This window comes from Scylla paramamosain, chromosome 32 (genome assembly GCF_035594125.1).
Source record: "Scylla paramamosain isolate STU-SP2022 chromosome 32, ASM3559412v1, whole genome shotgun sequence".
NCBI classification, from domain to species: domain Eukaryota; kingdom Metazoa; phylum Arthropoda; class Malacostraca; order Decapoda; family Portunidae; genus Scylla; species Scylla paramamosain.
In genome coordinates this window covers 8602236-8622703 of record NC_087182.1, presented here as the reverse complement: position 1 = coordinate 8622703, position 20468 = coordinate 8602236, and the positions used below count along the sequence as shown (strand labels likewise).

General features: G+C 40.8%; 1 long non-coding RNA gene across 1 annotated transcript in view; it reads left to right on the top strand.

Annotated features, from left to right (window-relative positions):
• The first annotated feature begins 1578 nt into the window (after positions 1-1578).
• LOC135088903 (uncharacterized) overlaps positions 1579-20468 on the top strand; it is a 60173-nt gene continuing 41283 nt past the window's right edge. Inside the window, exon 1 of the long non-coding RNA XR_010261164.1 lies at positions 1579-1678. This is a non-coding gene — a long non-coding RNA (uncharacterized LOC135088903). The remainder of the gene's footprint in view (positions 1679-20468) is intronic.

Sequence of the window (20468 nt, the reverse complement as noted above, 5' to 3'; positions counted from 1 at the left end):
AATAAATGAATCAAATGTATCAGATATATTAATATTATCAACAAAGATAACTGTACCAATAGCAATACTTGACCCGACACACTGAAATACCGTAATGCCAGTACACTGGTACAGTACACTCCTAAATGGCAGCGCCGCCCTCGCTCCCCCGATCTTCCTCCTCCTTTCAATCCTGACCACCAGCGGACGCATAAATCACCAGTAGATTGTTTATGCATATTACTTGCCTTTTGGGAGATTTTTTAGTAGTTAGCATTCATAAACATACTGCGATGATTTGTGTGAGTGTGTGTGTGTGTGTGTGTGTGTGTGTGTGTGTGTGTGTGTGTGTGTGTGTGTGTGTGTGTGTGTGTGTGTGTGTGTGTTTACGTATAACAAACAATGTGTCTATCATAAAACAATAAGGTGTTCCCACAAAACCACTCAGCACATTCACCATCCCCATCACCACCTCCCTTTACACATGATGCACACACCACATGGCAGACCACGTCCACACAAAGTCAGGAGCACTCTGCACCCACTCACTCCTCCCCCCATCGCCCCCCACAATGCCCACACACCGCCACACGCCAACAGTAACCAAGCTCTTCCCTCCACAGTCATGCCGTCGTGCCTGGTGCTCCTGGACACTGGATGGAGTCCTGTCCACGGCGGCGTGTTGAGGTCACTGATTGAGGGTGACCCGCTGACCCTGCAGTGCACCGCATCGGGGGGTGAGTACTTACTGGGTGTACTAAGTGTGTGTTGGGTGTGTTAGGTGTGTATTGGGTGTAGGGTCAGCGTTGGCTGCTGTACCTAATATTGCATCACATCTGAGGGTCAGTACAGCTGACAGTTTCTCCTCCAGGACGAGCAAAGTAAGCTTGGCGTCCTCCTAAGTCCTGCATAATAACACTTTATCTTCGCCTTCTGCTCCCCTTTATCTCTAACGCGTCCTTCTCCTTTCACTTTTCTTCTTCCTCTTCCTTCTCCTTTGTTTCTCCTTCTATATTCTGTCCTCAACTTTTCTGATTTTTTTCCTTCCCATTAATTGACTTTTTTTTTATTCCTTCTTCTTCTTAGTCGTCTCCTGCATCCATTTTTTTCTCCTTTTTCTTCTTATTTTCTTTAATCTCTTAATGTTTCTTGTTTCACTGGCACCCTCTCCCATCCTGTCCTTCCTTTGTGTCTGGCTCCCTCACTGCCGCGTCTTCATTCCTTAAAGAAAGACGAACGAGAGGATAATGATTCAATTGCTCTCTCTCTCTCTCTCTCTCTCTCTCTCTCTCTCTCTCTCTCTCTCTCTCTCTCTCTCTCTCTCTCTCTCTCTCTCTCTCTCCTACTGAATCAAGCGAAAATCTATTTCCCGCTATGTGTGATCAGCCAGGAGTTCCAACATAATGTACGCTTCATAAAACACCAAATCAACGGTAAACCCGAACAAACCTACAAATATCAATACACAAAGCAATAATACTTACTGATCTATATTTCCTGTCAATTTCAACAGAGTTACTCGGCGTGAGTTAGAGTTTTATCATAATATTGACGAATCGCATAATTTGCCAGCCCTGAGTTCCCGCCCCCTTCCCCTCCCCCGTCACCTGAGGTACAGAGTAAGTTGTGAAGTCCCGCGGTGGCGATTATCGTAATATTTCCCATCCATCCGTGCGTCAGGAGGGCTGCGGGTCGTGTGGTGAGTACTGGAGGGCGTGGGGGAGGCGAGGCTGTAAAACAGTAATAAGGGAACACTGGATAAAAGGAGAAAATAGAGACAAGATAAGGTGTTTCCTGTCTGTTGGTCTCCATACTGATTTCTCCCGTGGTCATCTTTACTCTCTCTCTCTCTCTCTCTCTCTCTCTCTCTCTCTCTCTCTCTCTCTCTCTCTCTCTCTCTCTCTCTCTTGATTTTAATATCTCCTCCTCCTCCTCATCCTCCTCCTCGTCTTCTTCTTCTTCTTCTTCTTCTTCTTCTTCTTCTTCTTCTTCTTCTTCTTCTTCTTCTTCTTCTTCTTCTTCTTCTTCTTCTTCTTCTTCTTCTTCTTCTTCTTCTTCTTCTTCTTCTTCTTCTTCTTCTTCTTCTTCTTCTTCTTCTTCTTCTTCTTCTATCGTATTCACTTTTGTTATACTATTCGTATTTAACAATTTAACATTTCAACCATGTACTGTAGAAAACAGAAGACTGAGAATGTTGGTGACGTATTAACAAGGTAACTACCGAATTGGCTGTTAGGTGGTTGTTGGAGGCAGTTAATACTGTTGTTACGCTCTTGCTACCCTCTTGTTCCCCGGAGCGTTACATTGACAAGATTACGTAGAGTTTTTGGTGTTATGTGGTTGGAAAGTCTTTGGTTGGGAAGGTAGTTAGGGTTTAATTGGTTTAAGCTTGTCAGGTGAGGTAGTTATACGTATCCGGTCAGTCCTCTCGGGAGAAACACTGCGAGTGAGTGTTGCTGCTGTGTTACTTGTCTGTTTCAGGTAGATTTAGGTCTGTTTTGTATTAACCCTTTGACTGCCACTCGGTGCTCCTCTCCTTAATTACCAGTCACGTTCTGGACTTGTCCTCCAGCCACATTCAATCTTGGAACTGAGAAGAAATTGCAAAATGTATTTTTTCATCGCTAAGTTTCTTGTAGATGCTTATAAAGTGTTGACACATTGCTTCTGTTGCAGTGAAAGGGTTGATCTGAAGGGAACGCGTGATCAGTGGAGGGGTGGGGTAAAAACTAATCATTCGCAACAAGTACATCAATTCAAAACAGACGCAAAACTACAAGGAAAAAAAAAGTCTCGTCCATAATAGAGAGAAAGAGTGAAGTGAAAAGTGAAAATTTACCATAGATGCACGCATGCTTGTGACGGTGTGTGTGTGTGTAATAATAATAATAATAATAATAAACGGTTTATTCTTTAGGCAGTCAACAAACTGAAAATGTACATTGGGGGTGGGGAAATACTTGACATTAATCCTAAAGGTAAGTCAAATCTAGAAGTCAACTCTAGAAGGGACTATTGATTGATGGCTCGCACCATGGTGGGAATCGCACTGAGTCTGTACCGGTCCGTACGCGGCGCCTTTAGGGGCGTTATCTTATTGTGGTGTCTGGTGGCACGGGCGGGGCGAGGCGCGTCAGGCGGCAGCATGTTTCTGAGACGTGGATGATTCAGAAGTCCCCTACCAAACTTCTCCAGAGCCTCACGGTACCTGGTGGATAGTCTGGACAGCCTTAGGATGTTCAGGGCTTCTTCATAGGTGGTGTATGCAGGGCCAAGGATGACCCTGCACGCCCTTTTCTGCACACTCTCCAACTGTAGCTGTTGAGTATGTGTGAGGGAGGAGGACCACGCTGGGGAGGCGTACATGAGTTTGGGGAGGATGAAAGTAAGATACACCCCCCTTAACTCATCTGTCGGCGTCCCCAGCGACCTGAGTCTGCGCAGCATGTACAGCCTTTAGGTAGCTGATCTTATGGTGCTGGCGACATGCTGCTTCCAGGTCAGCTGGTCGTCCACCGTGACTCCGAGGAGCTTGGCACATCGGACCACATGGAGGGGGTGAGGGCCCACTGAGAGCTGGGGAGGGGGCACTGGTACAGAGGAGGTACAGAAATGCATCACCACAGTGTTGTTGTGGTTGATGGTCATCCTGCTCTCCTCCGTCCACGTCTGCAGCCACTCCAGAATCGCTTGCAGTGGCGAGTAGTCCGGGTTCTTGGTGTGTGTGTGTGTGTGTGTGTGTGTGTGTGTGTGTGTGTACGTACGTACGTGCGTACGTGTATGTACGTATGACATCTCTCTCTCTCTCTCTCTCTCTCTCTCTCTCTCTCTCTCTCTCTCTCTCTCTCTCTCTCTCTCTCTCTCTCTCTCTCTCACCCCCTTGGCTCCTTCGCTGGTGTGTGTGTGTGTGTGTGTGTGTGTGTGTGTGTGCAGATCACTGGATTGGAAGTAAGGCAGTTAGGTCTAGAAATCTGGCAGCCTGCGCACACACACACACACACCAGCGAAGGAGCCAAGGGGGGGGGGAGAGAGAGACACCATAATAAGATAACGCCCCTAAAGGCACCACGTACGGACCGGTACAGACTCAGTGCGATTCCCACCATGGTGCGAGCCATCAATCAATAGTCCCTTCTAGATTTGACTTACCTTTAGGATTAATGTGAAGTATTTTCCCACCCCCAATGTACATTTTCAGTTTGTTGACTGCCTAAAGAATAAACCGTTTATTATTATTATTATTATTATTATTATTACACACACACACACACACACACACACACACACACACACACACACATTTATACGTAGCGATAGATAAATAAATGCCTTGATAGAAAGATGGATAGATAGAAAGGTAGTTAGGTAGAAAGACAGATGAATAGACAGACATATATATATATATATATATATATATATATATATATATATATATATATATATATATATATATATATATATATATATATATATATATATATATATATATATAGATCAATAGGTAGGCATAGATGGATAGATAGACAGACTGATAGATAGACAGACAGACAGACGTGGCATGCACGTCGTTACAACAGTAATGAGTCACTTTGAAATCCAGACCATGAGTGGAGAATATTGAATCCGCTTGGGAAAGGGGATTATTATTATTATTAATATTATTAATATTATTATTATTATTATTATTATTATTATTATTATTATTATTATTATCATTATTATTATTACTATCATTATCATCATTGCTACTACTACTACTACTACTAGTAATAATAATAATAATAATAATAATAATAATAATAATAATAATAATAATAATAATAATAATAATCTTGTTAAAAATTTATATTATAAAAGTAGTAGTAGTAGCAATGATGATAATGATAGTAATAATAATAATGATAATAATAATAATAATAATAATAATAATAATAATAATAATAATAATAATATTAATAATATTAATAATAATAATAATCCCCTTTCCCAAGCGGATTCAATATTCTCCACTCATGGTCTGGATTTCAAAGTGACTCATTACTGTTGTAACGACGTGCATGCCACGTCTGTCTGTCTGTCTATCTATCCATCTATGCCTACCTATTGATCTATATATATATATATATATATATATATATATATATATATATATATATATATATATATATATATATATATATATATATATATATATATATATATATATATATATATATATATATATATATATATAAAATATTATTATTATTATTATCATTATTATTATTACTATCATTATCATCATTGCTACTACTACTACTACTACTAGTAATAATAATAATAATAATAATAATAATAATAATGATAATAATAATAATAATAATAATAATAATCTTGTTAAAAATTTATATTCATTTTACCTTTCATCCCTTTCATTCTGTGTAACTTAATATAATCAAGCGTTGTTGAAGCGTGATCAGACGCATGTTAACGGGAGGTCATTGAACTGAAGAGGGGAAGAGGTTTGATGGGAAGAGACATTGGTAATACTGCATACTAGTTTCCAGAAGTGTTGGACGTGCTTGAATCATACTTTGTTGTGCAGTATTTTTGAGACATAGACGTTGATTTGGCACGCTCAAAAAACACGCGAAAATTTGACTTTCCGGGGAGAACGGTGGCTTCGGCCGGCCAAAACCTGCAGATGACGCTCACTCTCTCTTCTCTCTCTCTCTCTCTCTCTCTCTCTCTCTCTCTCTCTCTCTCTCTCTCTCTCTCTCTCTCTCTCTCTCTCTCTCTCTCTCTCTCTCCCCATTCTCTCTTCCTCCCTCCCTCCCTATTCCCTCTCCCCATTTTCTCTTCCCCTTCCCTCCCTCCCCATTCCCTCTCTCTCCCCATTCCTTCCCTCCTCTCCCCCTTCCCTTCATCCTTACATTTCCTCCCTCCCTTCATCTCCCTCTTCCCTTTCTATTTCATTTTGTTTTTTATTTATTTATTTATTTTTATTTATTTTTATTTTTTTTTTCATTTAAGAGGGGTACCTGTCAAGGCCAACAAAATTAGGAAGAAAAAAATGTTCCCTGAGGCGCCGGTCCCCAAACTGAGTCAGAAACGATTGTCAAAAATTAGAGGATGAGTGTCTTGAAGCTTCCCTCTTGAGAGAGTAGTCTTGATAAGCGTCCACAGTGTTAGGCGAAGACTTTGACTTGTGTTGATGACGGGAGTAACAGTCTTCGGAGCCTTGTTCTTTATTAACAATATGTACAGAAAGAAGAGGAAGGAAAAGATGTCTCAGAGTGGCTACTAATTAAGGAAAGATGTGCCAAACAGTTGTACAAGGGCTTAGCATTGACGTGTTTGGGGAAAGCACCTTATCTATTTCTGTCTTTAAGGTATACGTGGAAACAATGAAGGAAGTGATGATATTGCGTGGCTTGCCTCCGTTGTTGTGATGGTTGAACACAAAACAAGAGTAGAAGAAGATGATAATGTGAAGAAAAGAATACGTTCAAGAAGAATTACTTGAAGAAAAAAGAAGAGGAGGAAAATGAATATAAAAAAAAAAAAGTTGAAGAAAATGCTAAGCGTTATGTGATGGTCATTGTCTCTTATTTCCGAACACTCTACTAAAGTGACTCTAAATGAAGTTGATTGTCTAATTATTATTAATTATATTATAGTAGAAAAGGAAAAGTGAACACACACAGACACACACACACACACACACACACACACACACACACACACACACACACACACACACACACACACACACACACACACACACACACACACACACACACACACGCACTGAAATATTCTTTTTCAAAATATCTCGCTAGAACACTATCAAGACTTCTGTCATTATGTAACGCATCCATATATATATATATATATATATATATATATATATATATATATATATATATATATATATATATATATATATATATATATATATATATATATATATATATATATATATATATATATATATATATATATATATATATATATATATATATATATATATATATAAACACATTTAACAACAGGACGCGAGCACACAGCGAACATCAATATGGACCCAAGTCTCAAACTCACACATCAAATTACAATATATAAATATATCTGTGTATAAATACATCAAATTACAATATAATAAATATATCTATATACAAGCACAGCCTCTGTTACCTTACAGAACTTTTCAGTCCCATGGATGTACCTGTGTACTGCTTTGTACATAACCATTGCTGCAACCTCTGCTCTTAACCTAATGACATTCATCCAAGTGTCCTTAATTCATTGTCCTTAATCCACACTATTTTCTTAATTCATTGTCCTTAATCCACACTATTTTCTTAATCTAGTGCCCTTAATCTAGTGTTCTTAATCCAGACTATTTCCTTAATCTAGTGTTCTTAATCCAGACTATTTCCTTAATCTAGTGTCCTTAATCCAGACTATATCCTTAATCTAGTGTCCTTAATCCAGACTATTTTCTTAATCTAGTGTCCTTAATCCAGACTATATCCTTAATCTAGTGTCCTTAATTTACTGTTCTTAATCCAGACTATTTCCTTAATCTAATGTCCTAAATCTACTCTCCTTAATCCAGACTATTTTCTTAATCTAGTGTCCTTAATCCAGACTACTTTCTTAACCTAGTGTCCTTAATTTACTGTTCTTAATCCAGACTATTTCCTTAATCTAGTGTCCTTAATCCAGACAATTTCCTTAATGTAGTGTCCTTAATCCAGACTATTTATTCAATCTACTGGCCTTAATCCAGATGATTTCCTTGATATAGTGTCCCTAATCCAGACTATTTTCTTAATCTAGTGTCCTTAATGTAGTGTCCTTAATCCAGGCTATTTCTTTAATCTAGTGTCCTTAATCCAAGGCTATTTCCTTAATCTAGTGTCCTTAATCCAAATTATGTCCTTAATCCAGATTATGCCCTTATTCTTCTGTCCTTAATCCAGACTATGCACTTAATCTTCTGTCCTTAATCCAGATTATTTTCTTAATCTAGTGTCCTTAATCTAGTGTCCTTAATCTTGTGTCCTTAATCCAGACTATTTCCTTAATCTAGTGTCCTTAATCTAGTGTCCTTAATCCAGACTATTTTCTTAATATAGTGTCCTTAATTTAGTGTCCTTAATCCAGACTATTTCCTTAATCTAGTGTCCTTAATGCAAACTATTTCCTTAATCTAGTGTCCTTAATCCAGACTATTTCCTTAATATAGTGTCCTTAATCTAGTGTCCGTAATCTTGTGTCCTTAATCCAGACTATTTCCTTAATCTAGTGTCCTTAATCCAGACTATTTCCTTAATCTAGTGTCCTTAATCCAGACTATTTCCTTAATTTAGTGTCCTTAATCCAGATTATTTCTTTAATCTAGTGTCCTTAATCCAGACTATTTCCTTAATCTAGTGTCCTTAATCCAGACTATTTCCTTAATCTAGTGTCCTTAATCCAGACTATTTCCTTAATCTAGTGTCCTTAATCCAGACTATTTCCTTAATCTAGTGTCCTTAATCCAGACTATTTCCTAAATCTAGTGTCCTTAATCCAGACTATTTTCTTAATATAGTGTCCTTAATTCAGACTATTTCCTTAATCTAGTGTAATTAATCCAGACTATTTCCTTAATCTAGTGTCCTTAATTCAAACTATTTCCTTAATCTAGTGTCCTTAATCCAGACTATTTCCTTAATCTAGTGTCCTTAATCCAGACTATTTCCTTAATCTAGTGTCCTTAATTCAAATGGTCCTTAATCTACTCTCCTTAATTGTAGATTCCTTAATTATAATATCCTTAACGACAACATTTTCTTAATCAGTGTATAATCCTCAATCCAGTCTATTTTCTTAATTTACTCTCCTAAATCTGTACTATTTTCTTTATCTGCCATCCTTAAGACGGTAGACAAAGTAGATCATCTACTTCATCTACTGTCGTTAATCCAGACTATTTTTTTTATTTACTATCCTTAATGTAGACACTTTTCTTCATCTACTTTTCTTAATGTAGACTACTTTCTTGAAGTAATATCCTTCATCCAGTCTATTTTCTTAATGTAATATTCTTAATCTAGACCTCTTTCTTAATTTACTATCCTTAATACAAATTATTTACTTGATCTACTATCCTTATTCCAGATTGTTTTCTTAGTCTATCAACCTTGATCTTAATTTCCTTAATTCAGACCATTTTCTTAATTTGTTATCCTTAATTCAGACTATTTTCTTGATTTATTATCTCTAATCCAGTTTATTTTCTTAATCTACTTTTCTTAATTCAGACTCTTTCCTTAATCTACCATCCTTATTCCAGATTTTTTTTGTTAATGCATTAGTCTTAATTTAGACTATTTTTGATTCAGACTTTTTTAATCTACTATCCTCAATCCAGACTATTTTCTTAGTCTACTATTCTTAATCCAGGCCATTTTATTAATTTGATATTTTTATTTTATTTTCCTTATTTTGTTATCCTTAATCTTCATTTCTTAGTGTAATATTTTCTTATGCAGACTATTTTCTTAACTAGTATCCTTAATTTAGACTATTTTCTTAATCTACTGTCCTTTATCTTAATAACCCTGATTTACTGTCCATAATCTTCATTTTCTTAGTCTAATATCCTTAATGAAGAACACAGTTTTATATCCTTAATCCAGACTATTTTTTCTACTCTATTCACTGCTCCTATTTTCGTTTTGGGATCTTCTTTGAGCGGGATTTTTATTCATCTATTTCTTGCCTCTGCTGACCTCCCTGATGGATAACAAATCGAAACAAAACAAAAAAATCAGTCTGTCAATAAAATCAAGGCGGAGGCTGAGAGGACGCGGCACCTCTGGGCGTACACAGACGGAGGACGTGAGTGAGGATGTCGAAGCGGTATCGTTTTCCGTTGAGCGTCAAGGTCATGGACAAATCATCATAATCTATCGCTGCTTGTAATTTACACAGCAGCGTTCGTCCAAACACGAAATCAAACCAGTGGCGCATGTATATCGTGTCCATCTTTCGCAGAGTGTCTGTGCCGCTGCCAAAGTGCAGCAGGACTCGTTTCGGCAGCACAGTCGATTTGCCTGTCCTGCACAGCATCTTGTCCTGACCAGTCTTAGTGATAGAGAATGTTGACGCGTTACCAGTGTTCACCATTACCGTCAGCGGCTCCTCGATGACTAACGCTCATGCGGCAAACATGAACGTTTTGCGTTGTGTGTCCGAAGGTTGTCTCCGCCGCAGACGTTTTGGGTGACGCAGGAACAGGATGCTGCTGTCGTCGGGATGGAACTCCTGCCGCACCTCGGCCTCCTGCAGGCGGCTCATGGACATAACTATTAGGTCCAAGGAGTGCTTCCTCACATCCCCGCGTACAATGACCGTCATGCGCGTGTTGACCGCCACGTAGCGACGCAGCATCACCACCACCTCGTCCAGCTCGATCACGTCCAACTCCAGCATGCCAGCCCAGGTAAACAAGTATTTCTTTACCGTCTCTTGCTTTCCCGTGACGATTCCCAGCCTCCGGGCCAGTGTTAGCCTCATGAGGCTGCATGAGGAGCCGCTGTCAAACTGGACAAGGCACGCGTGGCCGTGCACGGTCGCGGACACCAGGTTTTCTTTCCCAATATTAAGACGGCACCACCTGCTCACGTTCCTCTCCTTGCTGACTCTCTTGGCATCCACCATCAGCCTCACCACGTCGTCTTTGTACCACCCTCTCATCTTCCATCTCTTGATGCCGTGCTTAACGCATTGACAGCACTCCATCTTCCCCCCCTTCTTTCGTTCTCTCCTGCCCTCCCCCCTGCTTTTCTTTGCCTGCTTCTCGTCGTCCTCCGCGTCCTGCCTCTTCCTCTTCTTGTCCTGCTTCGCGTCGTCGTCCTTAACCTGCCTCTTCCTCTTCTTGTCCTGCTTCTCGTCGTCTTCCGTGTCTAGCCTCTTCCTCTTCTTGTCCTGCTTTTCGTCATCGTCCGTAACCTGCCTCTGCCTCTTCTTGTTCTGCTTCTCGTCGTCGTCATTAACCTGCCTCTTCCTTTTCTTGTCCCGGTTTTCCGTTTCCTCCGTGTCCTGTTTCTTCCTCTTCTTCTGTTTCTCGTCGTCGTCCTTGTTCTGCCTCTTTCTCTTCTTGGTGCGGTTCATAATCGGATGAAAACACTCCACGCTCATCGTTTTCTTGCCTTTGATATCATTCCCGTCCCTCTGATTTTTGTGTTCTCGCCGGCTCGCGCGATGTTTCATCTCTGCACAGCCTTCAGTGACCGTCTTCTCGTGGCTGGTGCAGTCTTCGAGGCTCTCCAGCTGCCTCTTCTTCTTGTTCGTGGTCAGTTTCTCCTTCCCGTTCCCCTTCTCACCGAGGGTCTCTTGGGCGTCCATTGCTTGTTGTTTCCTCTTGCTGTTGTTGAATCTCGTATTATGGAGTGTTGTGCCAAAATCTTCAGTAGAAAATCCAGGCATTGCACAGTCTTACTGGGAACCTGTTCGTCAGAGGGTATGGTATACCTTTGCGCCCCCTTCTTGGAGCGCTGAGCAGCTTGGAGCTAAAGACTTCGGCACCCACCAGGCGCACCAATCAGAGGCCTCGATTCTAGAATGTGATAAGGTCTTTAGCCAATCAGATACAAGAATGAAACAAAATATAAAATTATGATTATTTTTCATTAGCGGCAGTGATGCACTTTTCAATGAATTATGCTGAATCACTGCAATGAAGACTCCTTTCAAAAGCATAGAAGTAATACATTTATTTGATTTAGTATATTTAATTCTCTAAATATTAATTCTATCAGTCACTTATCTGTGTTATTTGGCTCACAATTCATACATCGGCAGCTGTGCACTAATATCGCACTAACATTTGGCGCCACCACGGTCTGTCAGCCATTTAGAGCCGTGGAAAACCTCGCCAACAATGCCCATTCGTACAACGTAACTGACGTGTAGTTTTGGCTCAGCTAAAATGACTTCCACTGCCACATTCTCGTGTCACTGTGCCGAGGAGAGCAAGTTCAGTCCCGCGCTTACAATGCCAAGGGTAGAACTCGAGCCGTGACCCTTACGTGCATCAGTGAGGAAGCAGGAAGAGCAGGAGGGGGATCATTATGAGTTGAGGACACAGTATGCTTGGCTTGTGTGCGTTTTAAGCCATTATTATCTAAGTTATAAGATTTTCTTAACAAATGAGTTGGTGCAAGTGGTGTCTCCTACCTGGCGGGCAGTACCTCGCGCCCAAGAGAACATTCCTTTCATTGTCTGTGCAACTTAACGTTGTTGTGGCGTGAGCAGACGCATGTTAATGGGAGGTCATTGAACTGGAGAGGGGGGGAAGACGTTTGATGAAAGGAGTAATACTGTAAGCTAGTTTCCACAAGTGTCGGATGTGCTTGAATCATTCTTTGTTGTGCAGTATTTTTGAGACACAGACGTTAATTTGGCGCGCTCAAAAACACGCGAAAATTTGACTACTGGGGCAGAATGATGGCTCCGGGAGGCCGAAAAACTGCAGACGGCTCACTCTCTCTCTCTCTCTCTCTCTCTCTCTCTCTCTCTCTCTCTCTCTCTCTCTCTCTCTCTCTCTCTCTCTCTCTCTCTCTCTCTCTCTCTCTCTCTCTCTCTCTCTCTCTCTCTCTCTCTCTCTCTCTCTCTCTCTCTCTCTCTCTCTCTCTCTCTCTCTCTCTCTCTCATTTTCCAGGAGGGGCACCTGACAAAGGCAACAAAATTACGAAGAAAAAGGTGCCTTGAAGTGCCGGTCCCTAAACAGAGTCGGAAACGATCGTCAAAAATTGTGGGAGGAGTGTCTTGAAGCTTCCCTCTTGATAGAGTCCATAGAGTGTTGATAAGCGTTCACAGTGTAAGATGGCGACTTTGGCTTGTGTTGATGAGGGGAGTAACAGTCTTCAGAGCTTTGTTCTTTATATACAATATGTACAGAAAGACGGGGAAGGAAAAGATGTCTCTGAATGGTTACCAATTTTTGGGGACAACACTTTATCTATTTCTATTTTTTCTTTTAACTATACGAAGAAAAAAAATAAGGAAATGATGATATTGCGTGGCTTATCATAAAGATTGTTTTCATAGATTGTTTTGTTAGGGATAGGGAAAGGGAGAGGGAGAGGGAGGAGGGATGGTGCGAAACATTTTAAAGGACTAGTCTGTATACACGAGAGCAAAAATTAATGCAAAGGAAGAACAAACAACAGCAGATTTTGTGTCCCTTCCGTGGCTGTTTGTGATAAGGAGTAGTAGTAGTAGTAGTAGTAGTAGTAGTGGAGGTAGATGTGGCTGTGAATGTTCTCGGATTTTTAGAGAGAGAGAGAGAGAGAGAGAGAGAGAGAGAGAGAGAGAGAGAGAGAGAGAGAGAGAGAGAGAGAGAGAGAGAGAGAGAGAGAGAGAGAGAGAGAGAGAGGAATTAATTGTGAAGGTTAAGGGAGTGATGGGGCGAAGAGAAGGTCAGGAAAAAGCCAAGAGATAGGGAAGGAAGGAAGAAAGTGGATGTAGGTGATTGGGAAGCATATGGAGTGGTGGAAGTGAAAAGATATGTGGATGGAATGTGAGAGGAGAGAAGGGGAGAAGAGAAACTGTTAAGGGGAGGGAGAAGGGGATAAAGAGGAAGAAAAAGGCGGGATGGGTGAGTCGGGAGGGAAAAGAGGAGTAGTAAGAGTGGTAAAGAGAAGAGTGAAAGGAAATGGACACAGAAGAGGAGTGAGAGTGAGTGGGGAGAGGAAGGGGAGTTAGGAGTGGGCGTTAGTGGGGAGGGAAGGGGAGTGGGTGATAGTGGGAAATGGGAGTAGATAGGAAAAGCGAGGCGGGGAGTTATCGCTGCCATTGCAGAGAAGATGGGTGTCTCCTTTACTCCCCTACCCCCCAATCCTCTCTGCTCCTCCTTCCCTCCCCACCTCCCCTTCCCCCCTCCTTATCTCCTTTGCACGTAAATGATAACACAGAATTATCATCAATCTTCGCTCAAGCACCAGGCGATATTCACTTGTTTTATCCTGCCGCCTTTATTTCTCCTCCCCTCTCCTCCCAACCCCTCTGTAATCCCCCCATACGCCCCCTCCTCCCCGTCTCTGTCTCTTATTTGTTTATCTACAGCACTTCAACTCTTTCTGTCTGTAAACTGCTATTAGTAGAAATAATGAAGGAAGTGATGATATGGCGTGGCTTGACTTCGTTGTTGTGATGATTGGACACAAAAACAAGTTGAAAAAGAGAAGTTGAAAAAAAAATACGTTGAAGAAAAATGAGATGAAGAAGAAAAAAAGGAAAGAAGTTCAAGAAAATAAGTAACCGTTGTGTGTTGATAAATGTCTCTCATATCTGAAGACTAGCAACATTTTTGTAAATGAAGTTGATTGTCTATTATTGACTGTATAATAGAAAGCACACACACACACACACACACACACACACACACACACACACACATACATAGACTCTGAAACAGATTCTTTTCCAGCATTTTTTCAGAACACTGTACAGTCCTTAATCCAGATTATTTTCTTAATCTGTCATTCTTAATCCACAATGCTTTCTTAATCTAACATCCTTAATCTCAATTTCCTTAATCTGTTATCCTTAATCCATACTATTTTCTTAATCTATTATCCTTAATCTAGACTACTGTCTTAATCTACTATCCTAAATTTAGACTATTTAATTAATGTACTGTTTTTAATTCAGACTAAATTTTTTATTTACTATCCTTAATCCAGACTATTTCTTTAATCTACTATCTTTAATCCAGAATATTTTATTCATCTAATATCCTTAATCTTAATTTACTTAATCTAGTATCCTTATTTTTAATTTCTTAGTGTAATATTTTTTATCCATGGTATTTTCTTAACGAATATCCTTAATCCAAATTATTATTTTTTTGTTGTTTATATACGATTATTATTCTTAATTTTCTTAATTTATCCTCCCCATCTGGGGAGGGGATCATAAATGTCCCCAGGTCGGACTGCCTTTCTGTCGACGACCCTAAGTGTCTTGACACCCCCACCCCTCAACTTTTTCTTCGTTAACTTCTGCAACATTCGTGGTCTAAGATCTAATTTTCAATCTGTAGAACACCACCTCTCCCCTTCTAAACCTCATCTTCTTTTCCTCACTGAAACTCAGGTGTCTGAGGCAACTGACAGTAGCCCCTTTTCTGTTCCCTCCTACTTTCTCTATCCTCATTTTCGATCCAAAGCTGGATGCTGCGTTTATGTGCGCAATGACTTAACCTGCTCTCGTGCCCACGCTCTTGAATCTTCCGAGTTTTCTACCATCTGGCTATGACTACAGAGTCACTCTCATACTAAATTTATCTGTGCTGTATACCTCTCACCTAACTCCTTTGACAATAAGAAATTCTTAGACTACTTAACTTCCAAAGTGGAGCACATTCTGACACTCTTCCCTTTGCAGAGATCTCCATTCTTGGAGACTTCAATGTTCACCACCAGCTTTGGCTTTCCTCTCCCTTCACTGACCATCCTGGTGAACTAGCTATCCTCCATGACCTAGAGCAATTGGTGCAACACCCTACTCGTATTCCTGACTGTCTTGGAGATACGCCCAACATTCTTGACCTTTTCCTGACCTCTGATCCTGCTTACGCTGTCACCCTTTCTTCTCCGTTGGGCTCCTCCGATCACAATCTCATATCTTTATCTTGTCCTATCGCTCCAATCCCTCCTCAGGATCCCCCTAAGCGAAAGTGCCTCTGGCGTTTTGCCTCTTTTTTTTTTTTTTTGATAGAGTCTGGCACAAAGCTTTGATTTCCAAACTACCCTCCTATGGCTTCTCTCCTTCTCTCTGTAACTTCATCTCAAGTTTCCTTTCTGACCGTTCTATTGCTGCTGTGGTAGACTGTCACTGTTCTTCTAAATCTATTAACAGTGGTGTTCCTCAGGGTTCTGTCCTGTCACCGACTCTCTTCTTATTATTCATTAACGATCTTCTAAACCAAACTTCTTGTCCTATCCACTCCTACGCTGATGATACCACCCTGCACTTTTCCACGTTTTTTCATAGACGTCCAACCCTTCAGGAGGTAAACATATCACGCAGGGAAGCCTTAGAACGCCTGACTTCTGATCTTTCTAAAATTTCTGATTGGGGCAGAGCAAACTTGGTATTGTTCAATGCCTCAGAAACTCAATTCCTCCATCTATCAACTCGACACAACTTTCCAGACAGCTATCCCCTCTTCTTCAATGACACTCAACTGTCCCCCTCTTCTGCATTGAACATCCTCGGTCTGTCCTTTACTTATAATCTGAACTGGAAACTTCACATCTCATCTCTAGCTAAAACAGCTTCTATGAAGTTAGGTGTTCTGAGACGTCTCCGCCAGTTTTTCTCACCCCCCCAGCTGCTAACTCTGTACAAGGGCCTTATCCGTCCATGCATGGAGTATGCTTCACATGTCTGGGGGGGTTCCACTAATACTGCTCTTCTAGACAGGGTGGAATCAAAAGCTTTTCGTCTCATCAACTCCTCTCCTCTAACTGACTGTCTTCAGCCTCTCTCTCACCGCCGCAATGTTGCATATCTAGCTGTCTTCTACCGCTATTTTCATGCCAACTGCTCTTCTGATCTTGCTAACTGCATGCCTCGCCTCCTTCCGCGGCCTCGCTGCACAAGACTTTTTTCTTTCTCTTACCCCTAATCTGTCCACCTCTCTAATGCAAGAGTTAACCAGTATTCTCAATCATTCATTCCTTTCTCTGGTAAACTCTGGAACTCCCTGCCTGCTTCTGTTTTTCCACCTTCCTATGACTTCAATTCCTTCAAGTGGGAGGTTTCAAGACATTTATCCACCAATTTATGACCACTGCTTTGACCCTTTTATGGGACTGGCATTTCAGTGGGCATTTTTTTTATTAGATTTTTGTTGCCCTTGGCCAGTACCCTTCCTACATAAAAAAAGAAAAAAAAAAAAACGCACACACACACACACACACGGTGAAAGAAACTGAGAATAAAAAAAACTAGCAAATATAAAACAGACGGCAAATAGATACAAGAAACAATAAATCAGGTAGCAAAGGAACGGAGTAAAAACAATTATTTACAAAAACAACTCCACGAGAACACTTGACTGGCTGGAGAAGAGAAGGACGTGAAATATTAAACAATGGCGGCTAATGATCAACGATGCCAGACACACAAACAGACAGATAGACAGACAGAGGGCGACGAAATAACACATATTAGCAAGACCACACTTCCAAAAAAACCTAGCTAAGGTATATAGAAAAAAAAAAAAAAAAGTGTAGGGAAATATAACTTGAAATTTCATCGGAAAGTAAATTTTGCAAACGGCGCCCTGATGGTTGAGAGGAGAGGAAATGACTCGTAGTCTGCACCAAGGGAAGGGACGAATGTGACAAGGAAAATTATTATTACTATTATTATTATTATTAGGAGGAGGAGGAAGAGGAAGAGGAGGAAGGAGATGAGATAGAACGATAATAGTGATAATGGGGTAAGAATGATGAAAGAGCGCCAGTCACTTCCATTCCAGGTGAGATAATGACATATTCCTTAACACACACACACACACACACACACACACACACACACACACACACACACGAGAGAGAGAGAGAGAAGGAGAGAGAGAGAGAGAGAGAGAGAGAGAGAGAGAGAGAGAGAGAGAGAGAGAGAGAGAGAATCGCCACATCAGTTCTATAACACTGCTATACTTAGTCAAAATTTATGGCAACGCTCCTCCTCCTCCTCCTCCTCCTCCTCCTCCTCCTCCTCCTCTTCCTCTTCCTCTTCCTCCTCCTCCTCCTCCTCCTCCTCCTCCTCCTCCTCCTCCTCCTCCTCCTCCATTTGTATTGAGAGTTGGTTGTCAGTTTCCCCATGGTCCACTGTACATGTTCCTCGGTGTGTCCAATACAGTGTGTTTTGAAATGGAATGGTAGGTGGGGAGGAGCCTTCTGCTGTATTACCCTTCGTGCTTCCTTCTCCTTGTGCTGAGAGATGAACCGTCAATGGAATGTTACCATTAATATATATAGGACCAGTTGTATCATTGTCATCCTCTTCCTCTTCCTCCTCCCCTTCCTCTTTCTCTTCCTTCTTCTCTTGTTCCTCCTGCATGTGTGAAGGCGTGACCTGACCTGACCTCCTCTTCCACCCCTTTCTGCCCTCCTTAGGTGACCTATCTGCTGCAGTGCCTAGTTGTCAGGTTTTTCTGTGTGTGTGTGTGTGTGTGTGTGTGTGTGTGTGTGTGTGTGTGTGTGTGTGTGTGTGTGTGTGTGTGTGTGTGTGTGTGTTTTGTTTGTTTGTTTGTTTACTCCTCGTATTCTTCATTTTCTTCTTTTTCTTCTTCTTCGCTATCGTCATTTTCACCGTTTTCTTCCTTTTCTTCTCCTTTGTTGTTGTTGTTGTTGTTGTTGTTGTTCTTTTTCCTGTTTCCTTCCCTTTTCTCTTCCTCCTCCTCCTCCTCCTCTTCCTCCTCCTCCTCCTGGTGTCCTGGTGTCAGTTGGTGTTCATTAAGCAAGAGAGAATCATGCATTAATTCTTTCGTGTCCTGCATGCACGCCTCCCTCTCTCCCCTCTCCCTCTCCTCACTCTCTCTCACCTCTCCCACTCCCTCTTCCCTCCCCTCTCTCTCTTCACTTCCTCTCTTCTCTCTTTTGCACTTTTTTTTATATTCTGCCCTCGATTCGTTTGTCTTCCTGTTTCCTTTCCATTCTTCATCTAAAACTCATTCTTTTCTGTTAGTCTTTGCGCTTTCTTTGCCTCCATCTTCACTTTGTTTTCTGCTTACTACTGCACCACGCCCTTGTCACACCAGCGCACGCCTCACGTACACTCCTCACCACACCCAAGTCTCCCCACGATTCCTTACCGCTCGTTCAGAAAAAGAAAGAGAAAACGCTAACTACACGGGAAACAAGTAATGCAGATTATATACTCGACTTTTTGACCGCAACAGCACCACGTCTTTGTCACACCCACGTTCTCCACACCACACTCAAGTTTCCCCTCGATTCCTTACGGCTCCTTACCTTTTTTTTCCCCGCACGTGATGGCTATTTTTAACCAAGTGGACAGGACGTTACATGGCTCTGTCCTGCACTCCGCTCCTCCAGGCAGGCAGCGGCGCCATCGACCACAACCACCACCACTACCACTACCACCGCCACTGCTAGTACCAGGCCCCTCGGCGACAATATATTACCTAGTCCTCGCACCTCATGTTCTTTCTCCCTTTCTTTACTTGACTTTTTGCTGTTTCTCTTGGTGGTGGTGGAGGTGATGGTGGTGGTGGTGGTGGTGGTGGTGATGGTGCCAGTGGTGCTGGTGGTGCTTTTGTTGTTGTTGTTGTTGTTGTTGTTGTTGCTGTTGTTGTTGTTCTCTTCCTTCTCCTTCTCCTCCTCCTCCTCCTCCTCCTCCTTTCTCATCTGCACCTCCTTTCTCCACCTGTCTCCGTTTTTCCCCACGTGTTTCCTTTTCTTCCTCATTCTCTCTCTCTCTCTCTCTCTCTCTCTCTCTCTCTCTCTCTGCGGCACTCACAGCGGAGACCCTTCACTTTTTGTCAAGTTTATATTTTTTTGTAATATTTTGTTTGATCTTATTTAGTGCCGAGTGAGCTGAGCGGCTCGAGCAAAGGAGAGAGAGAGGGGGAGAGAGAGAGAGAGAGAGAGAGAGAGAGAGAGAGAGAGAGAGAGAGAGAGAGAGAGAGAGAGAGAGAGAGAGAGAGAGAGAGAGAGAGAGAGAGAGATTGCTTTTTCATCATTAATTTTTATTATGCATTATTATTTATTATTTTTTTTTTTTTCATTGACGGAACCCATACTGGCGATCAGATAGAAGGTTGTGAAGTGATAGATGTTTAAGAATCTTCCTGTTGAGGATAGATGCAAAAAACTTTAGATAGGCAGGAAATCAAAGCAATAGGACGATGGTTTGAGGGATTAGAACGGTCACCCTTTTTTTAGGAACAGGCTGAATGTAGGCAAAGTTCCAGCAAGAAGGAAAGGTAGATGTTGACAGACAGAGCTGAAAGAGTTTGACTAGGCAAGGTGCAAGCACGGAGGCACAGTTTCGGAGAACAATAGGAGGGACATCTTTGGAAAGAAATGGGATACTGCTAAGTTTGAGATAAGTTTTTTTAAAAATTATTATAGATTTGTAGTTTGGCATTATGTTAATAATATTATTATTTTGTTATATACTCGTATATATATTTTTTTTTAATCAATCAGGTATTTATTTTATTTTATTTATTTTTTTAAATACATACAATTATTTTATATATTTTTTTTTTATTGTATTATAGTCTTTAAGTAATAGTTGATGTTATATATAAACATTTAATTTTATATAGATTAACTTTTTATATATTTATTATATAAGATGAAGATTTTACATAATTCTTTAATTATATATAAAAGACTGATATTTTTTTTGTTGAGAAGGTTAATTATATATGTATTTATATATAATATAATTTATGTAATCATTTA